Below are 5,901 nucleotides of genomic sequence, written 5' to 3'. Positions count from 1 at the left end.
TCACTGAGCAGTGCTGCAGAGTGCAAAAGCTTAGCTTATTCCCCTTCACAGGTTGATGATTTTGTTGAGGGGGTTGCTAGTTCTCTGCGTATTGCCTTAGACAACGCAGCTCCTTTGAAAATGAAAACCGTTAAAAATAGAAAGCTTGCTCCTTGGTTTAATGCAGAGCTGCGTACTTTGAAGCAAAATGCTAGGAAACTGGAGAGAAAATATCGCTCCACAGGCCTGCGAGAGTCCTTCCTAGTCTGGAAAAATGGTTTACTGTTGTATAAGAGGACCCTCTGTAAAGCAAGAGCAGCATACTTCTCCTCATTAATAGAGGAGAATAAGAATAATCCTAGATTTCTTTTTAATACAGTTGCCAAACTCACCCAGAGCCATAGCTCTGTTGAACCGTCCATTCCACCTGCTCTTAGCAGCAATGATTTTATGGGATTCTTTATAAATAAGATTGATCTTATTAAAAATAAGATCATAAGCACTCCTCTATCCGCGATTGTACCTGAGGTAGTCATGGAATCTGAACCGGGTTTAGACTGCTTTGATCCAGTTGAACTCTCTGAATTAGCAAAATTATTGTCTTCATCTAAGCCTTCAACTTGTATGTTAGATCCAGTTCCAACCAGGTTATTTAAGGAGGTATTCCCTTTGATCTCCTCCTCCATTTTAGATGTGATTAATCTATCTCTGTTACAGGGATATGTACCTAAAGCTTTTAAGATTGCTGTAATTAAACCTCTGCTTAAGAAACCGTCTCTTGACCCAGATGACTTGGTCAATTATAGACCTATATCCAATCTTCCTTTCTTATCCAAAATTCTTGAGAAAGTAGTTGCCAAACAAGTTTGCGATCACTTCCACCATAATGAACTTTTTGAAGAGTTTCAGTCTGGCTTTAGAGCTCATCATAGCACTGAAACAGCTCTGGTGAAAGTCACTAATGATATTCTCATGGCCTCAGATAATGGACTTGTATCTGTGCTCGTCCTGTTGGATCTTAGTGCTGCATTTGATACAGTTGACCATAATATTCTTTTAGAAAGACTTGAATATTTTGTTGGAATTAAAGGAACAGCACTAGACTGGTTTAAATCTTATCTATCTGATCGAATTCAGTTTGTTCATGTTAATGATAGATCTTCAACACGCTCAAAGGTTACCTGTGGAGTACCACAGGGATCAGTGCTAGGACCAATTCTCTTTACTTTATACATGCTCCCAATTGGTAGAATTATTAGACAGCATGGGATTAATTTCCACTGTTATGCTGATGATACCCAGCTATATCTGTCTATAATCCAGATGAAGCTAACCCATTACATAGATTACAGGCATGTCTGAAGACATAAAAACCTGGATGACTCTTAACTTTCTGCTTCTGAATGCAGACAAAACAGAAGTTATAGTCTTTGGACCAGAGTCTCTGAAAAAGAAACTGATTAGCCAGTCACTTCATTTGGATGGGATTAAACTGATTTCAGATAATAAAGTAAAAAATCTTGGTGTTATTTTTGATCAGGACCTGTCATTTAAATCCCATATCAAAGAGGTTTCTAGAATTTCCTTCTTTCATCTGAGGAACATTGCAAAAATTAGAAATATCCTGTCCAGGGGTGATGCTGAGAAACTAGTCCATGCATTTGTTACTTCAAGGCTGGACTATTGTAATTCTTTACTATCAGGAAGTCCACAAACTGTAGTTAAAAGCCTTCAGCTGATCCAAAATGCCAGAGTTCTGATGAAAATTAAAAAGAGAGATCATATCTCTCCTATCCTGGCTTCTCTTCATTGGCTTCCTGTTAAATCAAGAATAGAATTTAAAATCCTCCTTCTCACATATAAAGCCTTAAATGGCCAAGCTCCATCTTATATCAGAGATCTGATTGTTCCTTATGTTCCTAACAGAGCACTTCGCTCTCAATCTGCAGGTTTACTAGTGGTTCCTAGAATTTCTAAAAGTAGAATGGGAGGCAGATCTTTTAGTTATCAGGCTCCTCTCCTGTGGAACCAACTACCAGTTTTAGTCCGTGAGGCAGACACCCTGTCTACTTTTAAGGCTAGGCTTAAAACTTTCATTTTTGATAAAGCTTCTAGTTAGAGGGGCTCAGGTTATCCTGAGCTATCTCTATAGTTATGCTGCTATAGGCTTAGACTTTTGGAGGACATAGGGACCCCCATTTCATCATTCTGCTTCATTCTCTCTCTGTTCTCCTATTCTGCAGAATCTGTTAGTTCAATCTCTAACCTTCTGCTCTCTCTGCTTTTCCTCAGAGTAGCTTTGCCTCGTCTGTTCCTGTTTGGCTGTGACGTCATCCTGGAAAAAAACATCAGCTGTGCTGCTTCTATCAACACCCTTGTTAATAGATGTTGGAGATCGGCCTGTTTTCCAGTGTGGTCCTGTTTCTCTGACCGTGACTGAGTGGATGTGCTCTCTTCGTCCTCTGGCATGGGAGCTGCCTTGGAGCTCGTCTGCCTGGCTGTGTGTTTCCTGGACGGGGCCGCCTTTTACAGCTGCTTTTTGTATCTCTGCTTCTGTCTCCTTGAACCCCAGTCGGCCTCGGCAGATGGCCGCTCACACTGAGCCTGGTTCTGCTGGAGGTTTCTTCCTGTTAAAAGGGAGTTTTTCCTCTCCACTGTCGCTACAAGCATGCTTAGTGTGGGGGATTGTATTTGAGTCAATGAGTCAATGCAATCAACTGGTTTTCCTTAGATAGAAAACTTTGTATCAATTTGACTGTATGATCTGGTTGAACTGTAAAGTGCCTTGAGATGACATGTGTTGTGAATTTGGCGCTATATAAATAAACTGAATTGAATTGAATTGAAGGTCCAAAACATCCAGTTTGCAGGATGACTTCCTGCCGAGAGGCAAAGACAAAAAAGTTTAAGACTCAGGTTGACAAAAACTCAGTTTGACTCAGCAAAACTCAGCTTGGCTAGAGTTCCTAAAACTGGCAAACACTCTGGCGTCGAGCTAGTGAAAGTCAGCAGCTCAAGAGTCCTCTGGTAATGAGAAAACCATCCGCAGGTGTGTGAGGAGGCCAACGAGAACCAGGCGCCACCTGGTGGTGGAGGGAAAACAAACAAAAGCACAACCCACACAAACGGGATTCCTAACAGTACCCCCCCCTCAACGACCGCCACCCGGTGGTCCAGAAGAACCGGAGGGCTAACAGAGGTGGAAGTCCCTAATGAGGGAGGGGTCCAAAATAAATGATCCCGGGACCCAGGAACGATCCTCAGGACGTAACCCTCCCAATCCACGAGGTATTGCCACCCATGCCTATGGGGACGAGCATCCACAATGCGCCGGACCCGTAGGCGGGGTGGCCATACCATACCAACTTTATTTATGAAGCACTTTATGCACCGGACAGGACCAAAGTGCTGTACACAATCATAAAATACAATTAAATTATAAAATAGAAAAAAAACGAGTGTAAAATACATATTAGTATATAAAGAGAATAAAACAAAGTGAAACCTCTCAATTTGTGCCAAAAGCCAAGGAAAAAAGATGAGTCTGTATTCCAGCGACTCTCTCAGAGCTTAAAACTCCTTATGCAGGACTTCTACCAGGGCGAGGCGGGCGTCCAAGCTGCTTAGCTTTTTGTCGATGGATTCCAGGACGTCGCCGTAGCTCCTGTCTGGAGACAAAGTAGAGGTAGAAGCAGCACTGGCTGAACTAGACCGACATCGTAGACGGTGTGTTTGTGGATGTGGGATTCCTGGGCTTCCACATTACCATGTTGTCAAAACACTCGTCCAGGTAGCTCTCCAGGCTCGTCAAGGTATCGTCTTCCAGTTTGTTCCCTCGGAAATACGGGACAATTGTTAAATTTTAAACCTACTTTGTTTTATTTACATTTATTGGCTTACTTACCTGAGTGGATTTGTTTTTTTGAATTACCTGTATGTCGACATTTTACTTACGCACACAGCTCTCCCACTGTTTCTACCCAGTCTGCATCGCCTGCCTGCCCATCCCGGGCTACTGTCTTAGAATTTAAAATCCTCCTTCTCACGTATAAAGCCTTAAATGGCCAAGCTCCATCTGATATCAGAGATCTGATTGTTCCTTATGTTCCTAACAGAGCACTTCGCTCTCAATCTGCAGGTTTACTAGTGGTTCCTAGAATTTCTAAAAGTAGAATGGGAGGCAGATCTTTTAGTTATCAGGCTCCTCTCCTGTGGAACCAACTACCAGTTTTAGTCCGTGAGGCAGACACCCTGTCTACTTTTAAGGCTAGGCTTAAAACTTTCCTTTTTGATAAAGCTTCTAGTTAGAGTGGCTCAGGTTATCCTGAGCTATCTCTATAGTTCTGCTGCTATAGGCTTAGACTGCTGGAGGACATAGGGACCCCTTTTTCATCATTCTGCTTCATTCTATCTCTATTCTCCCACTCTGCAGAATCTGTTAGTCCAATCTCTAACGTTCTGCTCTCTCTGCTTTTTCTCATAGTAGCTTCATCTGGTCTGTTCCTGTTTGGCTGTGACTCCATCCTGGAGAGAAATATCAGCTGTGCTGCTGCCATCAACACCTTTGTTTCTAGATGTTGGAGCTTGGCCTGTTTTCCAGTGTAGTCCTGTTTCTCTGACTGTGACTAACTGAATGTGCTCTCTTCATCCTCTGACATGGGAGCTGACTCGGAGCTCGTCTGCCTGGCTGTGTGTTTCCTGGACGGGGCCGCCTGTGGAGCTGGTTGACAGTTGCCTTTTGTATCTATGCTTCTTTTTCTATGTCTGCTTCTGTCTCCTTGAACCCCAGTGGGCCTCAGCAGATGGCCGCTCACACTGAGCCTGGTTCTGCTGGAGGTTTCTTCCTGTTCAAAGGGAGTTTTTCCTCTCCACTGTCGCTACAAGCATGCTTAGTGTGAGGGATTGCTGAAGAGTCAACGAGTCGATGCAATCAGCTGGTTTTCCTTAGATAGAAAGTCTGAGGGAGACTGACAGTCATGTTGAGCTTCTTCCATTTTCTAATGAAGCTCCAACAGTGGAGCTTTTTTCACCTGTAGTCTTTCCAGCCTTGTGGAGGTGGAACTCAGATCCGGGATGCTACTTGAGGGTTCCCTTTATCTCTCTGAGCAGTGCATGTGTTTGTGTGCAGCGTTTTAATGGGCTGTAGTCAGCATTCTGTAAATGTTAAAATGGCTGCAAGTAGATGTGCAATGGAACATCAGTGACCCTCCTGCAAATCCAGCAAAGATACAGCAGGCAGTGTCTGAATGTAAGTTTATTCCTACAGAGACGTATTTCTGCTGGATAAATTTCCTCAACTGCCAACAAACATCATCTTTCTTTGAGTTATGTTGTTATAGTGTCTGATTTATGTAGGATAATATCAGTTAACATTTCTGTTATATTGTAATCCTCTTTATCTACATTTTTTGTCAAACTAAGAAGAAATATCTGAAAGAAAAATGAAAACTAACAACGGGCCGTCCAGTAAGATAGCACCCCCCCCCCCCCCCACCCCAAGTTCCTTTTTAAAACAAAACATAGAAAAACTTAGTTTCATGCATTTTATTACCATTAAATATTGCGTACAATTATCAAGCACTTCTGAAAAAATATATATATACTTACACACAAAACTAAAAGTAAAATGTAATTAGGTAATATTGAGACTAGTGTTGCTCCGATGCCATTTTTTGGCCCCGATTCCCGATACCTGGCTGTTCCGATCGGCCCATACCGATACCATCTGATTGAAATCGATGTGTGTGTTTATATGAGGAACTGCATCCTGCTTGGATGTAAAATAATCACCATCACGGCTTCATCAAGCTGCTGCCTTCCTTAGTGAAGCAGGAAAAAGACTAAATCAAAGTGAATCCAGTAGAACTTTTTATTGCCTACCTGGAATGGGGACAATAGTTGAGGAAACTTATGGCTCTGCTG

This window comes from Cyprinodon tularosa, unplaced genomic scaffold (genome assembly GCF_016077235.1).
Source record: "Cyprinodon tularosa strain WSP-4 unplaced genomic scaffold, ASM1607723v1 ctg1669, whole genome shotgun sequence".
Taxonomy (NCBI): Eukaryota; Metazoa; Chordata; class Actinopteri; order Cyprinodontiformes; family Cyprinodontidae; genus Cyprinodon; species Cyprinodon tularosa.
The sequence above is the reverse complement of the archived record's forward strand: the minus strand, read 5'-3'. Positions refer to the sequence as shown.